Consider the following 13712-nt stretch of genomic DNA (forward strand, 5'->3'; position numbering starts at 1 on the left):
ATTTTGGGGTTTTAAAAATAAATAAGTTTAATGTTTAGACTATTTTCCCTCCATAATGTATAGAAATGGTACATACACAACAATTGTCATGAAGTCTTTGGTTTGATAATGTGGACTGTTTATAAATAAATACATATGCATTCTTGTTGTCTGGACTCAAATACTATAAAAGAGACTCAAATTTTCAAGGCCATGCTTTGAGCACTTTTAATTACTACTTATATAACAGGAGATAGTGATAGACTCTTACCTTCATTGGTGTTATCACTGACGTAACTACATATAAATAAGTGAAAGTGGATTTCATCAGAATTAAACTATTTCAAAAATAATGCTTCTTGTCTGCACCCAAAGACTTAAGCTGTCCATGAGGCTGAAATTGAACACAAATTGAGGAACAATTTCAGAAGGCTCTCAGATAAATCAACAATACTGTAACCATAAAGCTCTTCAATTCCATTTTAGATATGCCCCTAAAGCAAATTCTTGAAATTTTCCATATAAAATCAATGTGTAATATATGGATAAGAGGCACTGGACACTCCATCTATTAAATGACTTTTCTTTAAACACCTGTGTAATAATTTTTTCTGTTTTCTGACAGGATCATGATCTTGTTCTGCTCTGTAATACTTCTGCTGTGGGATGATTTCTATGTATTTTAAATAAAAATATATTTAAAAAAATCAGAGTGCATAGCCATGAGTTCTGACTTCTCTTGGAAATATAGTAAAGTTTAAAATCCAAGGATTTTATGCTAAAATGCCGTGGTCTAATTATGCATATGCTACCTGACCTCATTATTCACCTTATTTTATGACTATTGCTTTATTGTTCATTACACATATTATGAATTAACACACACACACACACACACACACACAAAAAAAAAAAAAAAAAAAAAAAAAAAAGGAAATAGCTGAATACCAAGAGAAATATGAAATCTATTAAAGAAGTAACTTAGAAACACAAATCTGTTGAATACTGAAAAGTTACAAGATCTAATTTAGCAAATGCCAAAACCCAGTATTAAAATAGTACTGGTTTCCATCACTCCGGGTATTGGTTCAGTGTGAGGATTGCAAATATAAATGTAAATGTTCACTAATGATTTTAAATAAAGCTAAAATCAAAGAAGAAATCACAGGAATTACTTACACTAACCAAACAAGAAATTATAACAAATAACACCATGTCAATGCTCCACTGCTGTAATGATTTTAAATTAGAAAAGCAACATTTACAGAACAGGTTGCTCATTTAACATTTTTAGGATCTGTCAATAAGATCACTTTTGGCATGAAACAGACTATTTATTTTGATTAAAGGAAAATCTCTCAATGAAAATACTCAAGCAAATACCAGGAGGAATTCTTGACTTGTTCAGTGCCTGGAGCATTCCTGCATATCACAAGGGTTTGAGAAAGAAGCAAACAGTGCTTGAGGGTCTGAAAAACTGTCCATGTGGTATGTAGATGGGCTGTTGAGGTTACTGAAGAATGTTGTTTCAACAAAGGGTAGAAAGCTAGAGATCTGATTAACTCCTTGGCTACACTGTTTGTGGCTATTTACAAAGTGCCACCTGAAGGGTGGTAAGACTGTTCTTACTGAAATAATTTTTTTAAAGGGTCATTCATGCTGAATAAAGCAGATATCACATAATGTTTAACACAGAGTAGCTGTTTATGAGGGGCTTGCATTATGAGGTTTTGTTGTTGTTGTTGAAGCTGAGCTTTTGGTTGGTTGGTTGGTTAAGTTTCTTCTGCTTTTCTCCTGTTAAAAACAGTCATGTCTATGAAGGGCTCCAAGCACAAGTCAGCTTATTCCATTCTGGTATATGTTTTGTGTCTTTGGAGACATTTGCAGGCAAGAGAAATGCAATTCATGCCAGCAGTATAATGAATGCAGCAATACAAGCTATCAGGTACTTCTCTACTAAAAATATGTTATGTTTGCAATTCTCATTAACTTTGGCTGCTACAAAGTCTCTAAACTGACCTTGCAAGGAGGTGAGGTGCCATCTGGATGAGAAGAAAATCTCTTCAGGGACAGTGTGGGCACAAAGTACTATGTTTAATTACTTTTATTCTAGAAGTTTAAAAAAAACCCCAAACCTGCTATATGATGGTATAAAAAATAAATGGCATCAAGGAAGATAGTATAGAATCATATTACTTTGGACCACATTAAAAGGAAAATATAATTGTAAAGGTCATGTGCTTGCTTCGCCCCCCCCCCCCCCCCCCCCCCCCGAAAATCACAAATAAACGAATACCAAGGTGTTCTTTCTGGATAAAGGGGTTTAAGGGGTTCACTCTGTGGTGTTTTTTGTTTTTTGTTTTTTTTTTTTGTTTGTTTGTTTGTTTGTTTTTAGCTGCAAACCTAGCACTTCAGTTTTGAAATGTGAAAATAATAATAATAATAGAATAATTTAGTCTGATATAGATATGATAATATATATATTATAGCCATAACCTGAATAGAAAATAGCCATTAAAGATAACCAGATCATAGACCCAAGTCTGAAGCAGATGAGAGATTTTACAGAAGGGAAGCAGGAAGTCCTTGTCCCACTGCAAGGATATGACCTAAAATTTCTTGTCTTTTGGCACATTTGAAATATTTGAGTTGAATATAACTATTTCTATTCACATTGCTTAAAGGATAGACTGATTAATAACTCTAACATAGGTCATAACTTCTGTTTTAAACAACTTGAAATCTTATTTACTTCAACCATATTAGATCAATGCTTGCATACTGACTGCCCTATAAAAGGAATAAGCTTGTCTGCAGATCAAATTTAATATTGTCATTATTTGTGAGAGGTCTTGATAGCTCATTTTTGGATTGTGGGCACACAAGCATCCAATAAACGTTCATTTGCCACTGTAAAGCAATTATCCTTGATTGCACAGAATTTGTTCCAGTCAGCAAGATCTTTTCAACAATTTGCAATAAAGCGTTCAGAAAGTAGTTCACAAGAGTGAAGAAGATTGTATCAATAGTTTTCCTGAGGTAAGACACAAAGAAGAAGGCATATAATATTAGAGAGACCATCCCTAGTTACCTAGATTTTCAAAAGATAGTCCAAGACATGAGTTTACTCCACCACAGCATAGATCACCAAAGGGGTTTGAGAGCTGATGATAGTTAACAATCTGACATACTGAAAACATTAGTTGTGTTTTTATTTTCCTATTCCACCAATGTACTTATGAATCAAAATACAACTACCATGAATATCCTGTAGACTATTGCATTTTGTTTATGCACATTTTTTGCAGAAAATTTTTGTTTGTATTTGTATTTGTGAAAGAATCTGTTCTGAATGTATTTGATAATCAAATTCTGGAAATAAAAGCATCTGATTTATCTGACCCATCACACATGAAACAATTCAAATTACAACATTTGCCAATAATTCAAAGTGTAAACAACCTCAAGATCCACAATCTGTTTAGTAAATCCAAATAAAATTTAGATCATTTCTAAATATAATGACAACATGTAGTTCAGTGTTATAAATAAATTTAATGTACGTAATATGAAGATACTGACGACATACAGTTCTGAATATTTTTCCATTGTAAGGATATTAAAAGAATAAATTCTTTAAATATTTAAACAACGATTCATTGTACATGGATCACACATGTCTGTGCAATATCACATAATACAAAGTAGTCCTGATCATACATTGGCTATAGGTCCCACATGCCAATATTCCTAACACTCACATGCCAAGAGTTCCCATATAAATAATGTGTTCCTTGTTTTCCACAGCAGAATCCTATGCACTGTCTCATAGTTATTTTTATGCTCCCAAAAGGCTTCATCTTTTGATCTTCCTCTCTTATTTCAATTTTCTAGTGCTCTTGCTTGCTTTGGAAATACTTATACTGATAGAAAATTACCCATTTTCAGGAAAGGCATTCATACATAATACTTGTTTCCACTACACGGATATCTATCTAACCCATCTGCTCTTTCCTATTTCTATTTCAATATTTGTCTTATTATTCCCACCTCAACTTCTTCCCTCACAGCTCACAATTTTTTATAGTCCAAAATAGACCTTATTGCAGTTCTGTCACTTATTGTCAAAAGGATTATGCAAATGCATCTCTGGCCCTATATGAAGCTTCACTTTTCTTCAAAGCAATATGACAGATGTGCTTATGGCTGGCAGCCATACCCTTAAGCCAAAGGAGAGATTGTTCCTGCCTGAACTGATTGTCCTTTTACCTGTACTGTGTTTTCACAGGTTTTTAAAAGCAAGTTGGAATTGGGTTCTAAGCAGGAGGGCAAATGAGCAGCAGATGAAGATGATTCATCCATAGATTTGGGCCTACAGAAAGGCAAGAACTGCAGTGGGGGAACAGGTGGCTAGAGAAGCTGATGATAAAATGAAGAAATATAGTAGAAGAAAAATACGCTAATTTACCTCCAATTAAAAAATGCAGTCTACTTCCACTTATCTACTGTTAGTGCTGAATTATTATTGTGTTATTTTCCCTTCCAGATTGTTATATTTACATAGTTATGTAGCATTTTACATATATACAAATATAAAACGCCTTAGGAAAATTAAGTTTATTAATATAGTAAATTTATTTAATACAAAAAAAAAATTGTAGTAGTGACACAGCATAACTGTTATATTCAATTTGAGCTAACTTGGCATTTTTCTCTCTATCTTTGAGTTTTACAAGTATTCAGTAACCCAGTGGACACCACTCTGCGGCTGTGTGTGTTTATGTACTTCGGTCTTTCACCACTGCTAATTTAAGACACCTTCTGCTAGGATCCACTACCAAGTTCTGCACAGAGATTTATGTATGACATTAGAATATCTTGCATCTATGTTATGATCAGCTAAAATCTATCCATGTCACTCTTATTTCTTACCCTCTTTAGTCAGCTGTAAGTTTTCCCTCTGTCAGTAGCTAGTTTTACATTGCTTGTCCGGCCTTCAGAAGACTTGGCACTGCACTGCATCTCCATCCTACACATGCACTAACACCATAGTGTGAGAAATCCCAAAGTGAGTGAATCTCAGGATTTGTTGGATCACTCGGTTTATATAAAATATTTTTTATAACTCAGGTAGAAAGAAGTTGTGCATAAGTACGCACTATCCACTCATGATCTCTTCCTTTTCAAGTAAGTCTATTTATAATTTTCCTGTATGAAGTAATTCTCACTACCCAGAACTAAGAGTATCAAATCTCTATGATCTAAGTGTCAATACTATTGCTTTTTTCTTTTTTTCAGCAGTGCAGGTAAGTTGGGAGCAGATCTATTTGTGCAGGCAGTAGAAGATAGATTTATGTCCTGCATTGGATCTACTTGTGGATGCAAAACCCCCCTTGAGGAAAAAGAAATCAAGTCAGAAGGACAAGAGTATTCTCTGTCTTCAAAGAGAGTTCCAGGGGACAAAGCCATTTAAAACAGACAAGAAGAATTATAGATTTTTTTTTTTTTTTTTTTTTTTTTTTTTTTTTTTTTTTTTTTTTTTTTAAGGTATCAGGAATGGAACTTACCTCATAACTGAGAATTATTTTTTCCTAAAAATTTTAACAACTTCACATACCGCATTTCTGGAACAGCTAGATTTCCTAAGAAATAGAATAGAAAATTCCTCCAAGTTATACATATCCTAATTTATCTTCTGTAAATCCAGCTACTCAGAAACCACTTCTTCTGAAAATCCAGTTGAAGGTCTTACTTGATCTGGTTTGCATCTACATATTTCACAGAGGAGTGCAAAAAAAATTTCTTTAGCCCATGTAATACATTACATTTTTTTCTAGACAGTAGTGTGTGCCAGTGAATACTATCAGCCCTGAGTTCGTTTCCACATTTCACTCTGGTGGACTGCACCCTGTGAACCACTTTTCAGCTCATAATCTTCTTCTCTTCACATCCTTTTCAGTGTGTTAGCTTCTTGACTTAACTGTGGAAATTTTAAAGCAGGTTTTTTGGGGTTTTTTTGTGGGCATAACATTTAGAATGTTATGCTCTCAGAAATCATGCATAAAGTAATCAAATCAAAGTGATTTTACTAGAGAACAAAGGAAACACTTTCTACCTGACATTAAATCTGTGATATCCTCAACTTGCTTATTTAATGAGAGAGTTAGATGTGATTTATCTCAACACACTCTGTTAATAACTGTGACATAAAATTGTTTATATATTAAAAAATAATAATAAGAATAAGAAATAAATTATCTTTTACACTATTATTTGTTGTTGGGGAATCCAGACAAAGACAGAGGCAATTTGGTGTCCTCTTGGCTGTGTTTTGTTTTGTTTTTTTTTCTGGTTTTGTTTTGTTTTGTGGTTTTTTGGTTTTTTTTTTTTTTTGGGGGGGGGGGTTTGGGGTTTTTTTTGTGTATGTGTGTGTTTTGGGGTTTTTTGTTGCTGTTTTTTGGTTTTGTTGTTTTGTTTTGTTTTGTTCTTTTTTCCTTTGTTTAGGTTTTTTTTAAATATATTTTTAAGAGAAAATCAAAAAGTAAGATAAAGAACCGTATGTCAGTATTTCTTGACATGTAAGTGGGGATCCATATCATGCAAATACCAATGTAAGTAATTTCAACTAGTTTTCCATTCTTTCTTTATGAACACTGAAATGACACAGGACTGTGCACCTGTAAGAGCCTGATAATAAGAGAAATACTTCAAAAAGTATTTCATCATTGTGACTGCTTATCATAATCACTCTTGAACACCTGAAAACTACGTGCGGGATGTACTGTGAGTAGTCTGCCTTGAGATCTATATAAAAGAAGGCGAAACTGGTGCAAAACATGGAGCGGAAAGCGAGAGGCAGAATCCCTGACCATTGCCTTCCCCCCACCATAATCTCTTGCTGAGAGCTCCTGGAGGCTCCTGGAGCCTGCTTGGGAGAATCCCCCGATGGTGCACCCCTGGACTGAAGTCACGAGTGAGTTGTGGAACCCCCACCCCACTCCTGCATCCTGCGGTAAGAGTACCCCGAGGTTCGGCTGTAGCCATCAGGCACTGCACCTGCATCCCAGGGGATGGGCTGCTTCATCACAGACAAACTTCTCCTGCAATTGGAGAAGGCAGATAAGAAGCTTCAAACAACAGGAAAAAAGGCAAAAACTGCTCCACTGCCCCCACCCCATCTCAGCAGCAACGAAGGTAGCACAGTGTGGTGTCGACCTATCCTATGCTTTTAAAGTGACCTTGGCTCTTTCTAACTTTTCTCTGTTTTTCTCTTACTTTGCCTCTCTTACTATTAAATAGAAGCATATAATTTTTTTTAGCGTCAACACTTAATCTCGTTTGGATTTTATGTTGATTTTTTGGGGAATATTTTGAAACTTCAAAAATTTTTCCATTTCATTGTCAGAGACAATAGTTCTCTTTACTCCTTTGTGATTAAACTGGTTCATAACAGGACCACTAAGAGGAAAGCAGCAGAAAACATGTCAGAGACCAGGAGAGTGGGGGGGGGGGTGTGGGAAAAACAAATCACGGTCAGAAACAGACCAATCTTAAATAAACTAAATTAAATAAAATCGATTAATCAAACAACTATGCCAAAAAATTTCAAACTAGACTGAGGGCTTCTGCCAAAAAGAGAGAAGTCTTCCATGTCTGGCTCCAGAATCAATTCTCAAAGCTGCAGGGAAGAAGCTCATCTTAAAGCAAACCCATCAGAATAGTGATTTGTTTTCAAGCAACTCAGTCTAACTGCTACCTTAATTTTTATGCTTGCACAAGAAAGAGAAATGCATAGGGAAATGTGGAAAAGATAGAAGAACCGATTTCACAAACAGCTTGTTATTAAGTTCAGCTTAAGTAATAGTGAAAGATCCTGAAGTGTCTCTGCTGGAGTCAAATAATGTATGTTCCAGAAAAGAGTCCTGGTAACTCTCTCCAGAAGAGAAAAATTTTACAATTTGATTAAACACATAACTATGTTAAATATGCAAAGTATGGTGAGGTGAGTTTCAGCCTTAAGTCAGTCCCAAATTCAGTGACATGGCCAAAACTATACAAGGTTCAAATGTTCTTCTAGTTCTTCATATTAACAGTTGAGGATCCAAATGGGATTATTAATACTCTTAAATTAATATGGACTATGGACAGAGGTTCTGACAGGATGCATCATCTGAGGTGGGTTTTTTTTTTTGTTTGTTTGTTTGTTTTTTTTTTTTTTTTTAAGACAATATAAGTTGCAAGCATCTTGGAGGGGGTAGTATGGATGCTGAAATATTCTCAGTGGAATTTCCTGGTTTCTTTGCATAAACAAAGTGATCCGGCTGCAAGTGATGAGCAACTTGAAATATTGTGGCTTAATCAATTATCAAGATACAGTCTGATGACTGTGACTGTCTCTCTCTCGGAGCCCCAGCTCTGTTTTTGCCTCAACTAGCTTGAGAGACAAACCACTGTTGGAAGGATTTTTCCTCAGGGCCCTAAAGATCCCAGAGCAGCTGGAACCTTTTCCTTTAGAGAGAGCAGGCCCCCATCCATGGCAAAGGAAAGGTCTCTGCACTTGATCTGGGGGGAAATCAGGGCTTTATTCAGTCTTTCTCCTGTGTTCCTGCCCCGGCCTGGGTCAGGAGCCCCTTCCCAGTCCCTGAGCCAAGAGAGAGAAGTCAACTTGGTTTCCGGGATTTTATCCAGGGGGAAGGAGCTAGAGGTGGGACAAGCCACTACCCAATCAGGGACAAGGTGAGAGTGGAACAGAGTTGGGTTACATTCCAGTGTGGGAGAATGGGAGGGGAAAAGGAGCAGGGACAAACCACAGAATGATACATTTTCCAGGGAAACAGGGGAGTACAGAAGAAACCATTACAAAACCCAATATAAAATGAAATACAATATAAACCCAAATAATACACAGCAACAGATGACCTTGTACTTTTTTCTCTGTCTTCCAGGAATGTATTAAATTTGCTCTTACATATGTAGCTTAATGTTAGCTTGAGTATTTTTCTCCCCTTTTTCTTTTTATTTATTTTGTTGTATAGTTTCTACAGAATGTTACAGATGTCATGTTTTCTCAACCCAAAACATAAATCCTCATAGATGATGTGAAATAATTTAGTGATATCAGAAAATCATTCAGACTCAGGAATCATAAAAAATATAATGTTGAGGCATAGTGTATTTTTATGACTTCGGCTCTAAGAGGTCAATATGCAAGTTTTTTATTTGGGAGGCTTGAGTTTCACTCACGTTGGAACTGGTCTGAAATTACATTTTTCATTCTGTATATGCAACTATTGTATGCCCACTGTATTGTGAAAAAAAGTAAAATATACAGATGCAGCAGCAAGGGATAGATCTTTGTCCACATTATGGTATAAGAGCTTTTTCTTCATATATTGAATACTCTTCCATTGACTGCAGTTAAAATGGGGTGGCAAATAAAACAAGTAGTATTCATGATAGTACTTTCCATTTTTTAAAATGATAGTAAAATAATATTTTATAATATGCTGTATTTATAACTTTGGGGGAAAAAAAAGCCTTGAAAAGCTAGTAATATATATATATTTTAAATTTCAGAATTTTATAAGAACATTTTTAAGTTTTGAGAATGTGGTAGCAGTAAAGCCTCCACCCAGATACTTGCTCTCCCTCCCAAAGCAATGAGGAAGAGAATCAGAAGGGGATAAACAAAAGGACTTGTGGGTCAAGATAAAGATCAGGTGGTAGTGTGAGAGACAGAAATAAGTTTAGTATAAACTGTTTAAGTTTCTCATGGTTAAAACAGTTATTGTGGATTTTGGACACATTAGAATCATGAGTATGTATTTAATGTATATTTCTTATAATTTATCTTAATCAGTGGATATTAGAGCACGCTTCCCAGGGGACTGGTGGACTCACCATCCCTGAAAGGGCTCAAAAAGCATGTGGATATGGCACTTGAAGACATGGATTGATGGTGAACATGGTGGGATAACACAGTTCTAGGTTAACAGTTGGACTCGATGATCTTAGAAGTTTCTTCCAACCTCAATGATTCTGTAAATGGCACAAAAGGATTTCCTCACCACCACAAGATCAATGCCCAGCCAGTCTTTAAGCAGCAGATACTTTAGAAATCCCTTGCCCTCCAATTTTATTGCTGACCATGATGTTATATGGTATACCTTTGGGAAGTCGGGATCAGCTGTCCCAACTGGGTTCACCCCCATCCCCTGGCGCACCACCAGACTACTCTCTGGGGCAGCAGAGCGAAAAAGAAAAGCCTTGAAGTTTTGCAAGCAGTGTTTGTCAGTAGCTAAAACATTAGTTTTTATGTTAGCTGAGTCCTGTTTTATGCAATATGCATAACACTTTGTGCATAATGCCTCAAAAGCAACAAAAGGGCAAGCCAGGGAAAAATCTACTGCTGCTTGCGGCTGGGCCTTGAATTGGAAAATCTTGTTCCTGTGCATTTCAGCCCTTGGCTCAGCCAGAAGCATTTAATCCCATCACTGTGAAGAAGATCATTTAGTGCTGTCATCACAAATAACTTCAGTTTCACTAGCACTGGTGATGATCTTATCTCCTGTATATATTGTTACTTTGAAATTCTTTCAAAATCCCTAGTTACAGATAAAGCGACTTAACAGAAAAAAAAAAAAAAAAAAAAAAAAAAAAAAAAAAAAAGACCCTTCTAGAAGCATAGGTTTTCAAACTTTCACCTTGGATAACTGGATGTATCATTAGGAATGAGATGACCAATGCTTCTAGTCCCTAGGATGGACAACAGCATTCTGGTCCTTTGAAGTCTCAGAAATCATATATTTTCTAATAATTGAAGCAATTTTCTCATCTCAGATGGTACTTGAACATGGTACTTGAACTACTACTAGTAAAAAAATGACAATACTTATTACAATCATGATTTACCATTATTTTGACTGAGGAAGTGTAATTAACGTAGTTTCGTCCCTATTTCCTTAAATTAACAAATATTTGCTATGAGTGTCTATCTAGACTTCATTAGCTTCTGTGTTGAGGTAATTATGTCTTTTAGCAAAGACTTGTCTTTACATTGGTAAATCCTGAAGCTGAATAGGATGCATCAAGATGATCTGCACTTGTGAGAAAAATGAGCAGATTACACAGGTGGAAGGCAAATGCAATTGATTCAGAAAAATAGACTAAAAAATTAACTTACCTCATTCAATTTTGTATATCATACATGACACACTGGCCCTTCTTATCATTGGATCAATGTGTAGTGTAACACTAGTGTGTGAGGCTCCTTAGATTTCTAGGTTTCCTAAGAACTGCTTTGTGTTGTGACAATAGGAAGCAATAACAATTTGAGATTCAGAAGTGAGACCTCAGGACTGTAGGAGGCTAAGCCATCTTTCCGTCTGCTCTTTCATTTTGGATTTACCTTGTGCCAAACGTAAGCCTGATCAGAAAATCTCTGTGTGCTCAGAATTGGATTAAAGATTTATCGCTTAATGTTTTTTTTTACTCTCAATAAGAGTTCAGTATGGGTGGGCAGGGACTGAGAAGAAGATAATAAGGAGAAGAGGCAGGCAGTGACAGGAGAGAAAAAGAGATGAAAAGATAATTGTAACAAACATTTCAATTTCATTTACAAGGAAAAAGAAGGAACATTTTAGTCTTTGTTTAGCAGCACAGGTAATTTTAACCATGTGGGATATCACAATGGTTGGTATGTCTTTTATTGTTACATCGGTCACATCAAAATGCATATACTGGGTTTTTTTGTTGGTTTTTTTTTTTTTTTTTAAGTTTATACTTCTCTCACATCAAAGTGAAGGTATTCCCTTTGTATTTTTCTCTTATTTTTATCCCACAACGAGACTGCATTAAAATATCTTGTTCTTTTGATTTTCTGAAGTGTATTTTGAACTTTTACTTCAAATTGCATTCTGATTTCACAAAATGATTGTTAGTTAAATGTGAATTTTCCTTCTTCAGCATTTCTACTAAACTTGCAATATTACTGGGGATTTGACCCAAGGAAAAATATGCACTTTTGTGATGTAATTGAAATAGTTTCAGAGACACATCTCAGCAAAGCAAGTTGCTCAGGTGGGACCAGACTTTGATACATACACTTATTTTAGAGTTCCACTTTATTTTACAAGGAGTCCAGTAGAAATGAATGGACATGATTTTGATACTATTTTCTTTGTGTGCTGAATGATAAATTATTCTGTCACTTTCATATGCCTGGCTTCCAGAATAAGATAGTTCAGTGTTTCACGGAAATCTGCTTGTGTGAAAATTAGATACGTCATTTTCCTGTCCTGCTCTTCATTGATCTGAAAAACAACTTGTTGCTGTCCTCTCAGTGCTTATCCTTTATGCATATGAAAACTGGTCTTATGGTCTAAACCAACCTTCATTTCTCTAGATCAAACAAATTTAGTTTCTTTAATCTTTTTTTAAAAGCAGATAAATTTTGCCTATTTTGCCACAGCATCTATGTATCTTATGTGCTTTTGAAGTTTCTCTGATTGTTTCAAATTTTTATTTAAAAAGGGTTTGAAAACAAGAAAAATGAGACTCTGAAGAAGGTTTAGCTTCTACATATCTTAGAGGTGCAATTCAGAACACCTGTTTTCTTTATCATATAAAAAGAAAAATAATTTCTTAGGACAATGAATACTCTTTAAGAAAGAATCTTGCAGTGATTACAGAAAATTTCCAGGTTGAGATTTATTAAAGAGAAAACAAATATTCAGATTCCGTTTTTTAACAGCCATTTTCTTAATACACTTCAATTTTTTTTTTTTTTCTCAACCTGATCCTTTCGTATCTCCATTTCAGATTTACAAATTTGATTTCTTTTTTAATGTGACATTACTCCTACTTTTATACTGAATTTACAGTTTAAGAGTTTCAGACCATTTCTGCAATGCATCATGGTAATTCTAAATTATAATCCCATTATTTATAAATTTTATAATCCTGCCAGGATTGGTGATAGCCCACATATTAAAGTGGGTTTTCCTGTTTTACCATACAAGATATCAACAACAAAAAAACCCAGTATTTTTTTTCTAAGACAGATTCATTGGATACTTAGTGTAGTGCCATGGTGGATAAACTTTTTGCTCTTGGTGTTTAGTGAATCATGTTCAAAATCAGAAGAGGTGTAAGTGTAAAGTAATCAATGCTGAAGAGGGTGCATTCCTGAGAATGTCTTTGAATAGCATTGCATGAGCTTAGTTCTCTGTAACAAAGCACTGAAGGTGAGCCCTGGGAGAACTCATCTGAATTTTTTGAGTTTGAAAAAAATAGCTATTAATGAAGGGTCATTTTTTGTATTTCTTTATGCATTTATTTATCTTTTCTTTCAACGGGCCAATCATCCCCTTAACAATCATTACATGTAGAATACATAAGATTGTGTCAACAGTTTTTACCAGATAAAGATTCCTGTGGATTTCTAACAACTCTATCCCATCCTTCACACTTCTCAAAAATGCAGTTGAGATAGTTCTACAGAGTTTGCTGTTGACAAATCTGTCATTTCTGATTCTTGCACAATGTTTGTTTAATAAATAACTAGCAGAATATTTCTGTGTGTTGTTTCTCTGTTCATTTGTACATATTTTTACAGTTTCCTCTTTTATTCTTTACTGGAATCAGGTTTAACTGAGGACTATCATTCCTTAGGGCTCTCACAATAAAATCAACCCTCCTCACTTCTCAAAAATACTAAGCAGCAGTTGAGAGAT

The sequence above is a fragment of the Hirundo rustica genome, chromosome 2 (assembly GCF_015227805.2).
Source record: "Hirundo rustica isolate bHirRus1 chromosome 2, bHirRus1.pri.v3, whole genome shotgun sequence".
Classification (NCBI taxonomy): Eukaryota; Metazoa; Chordata; class Aves; order Passeriformes; family Hirundinidae; genus Hirundo; species Hirundo rustica.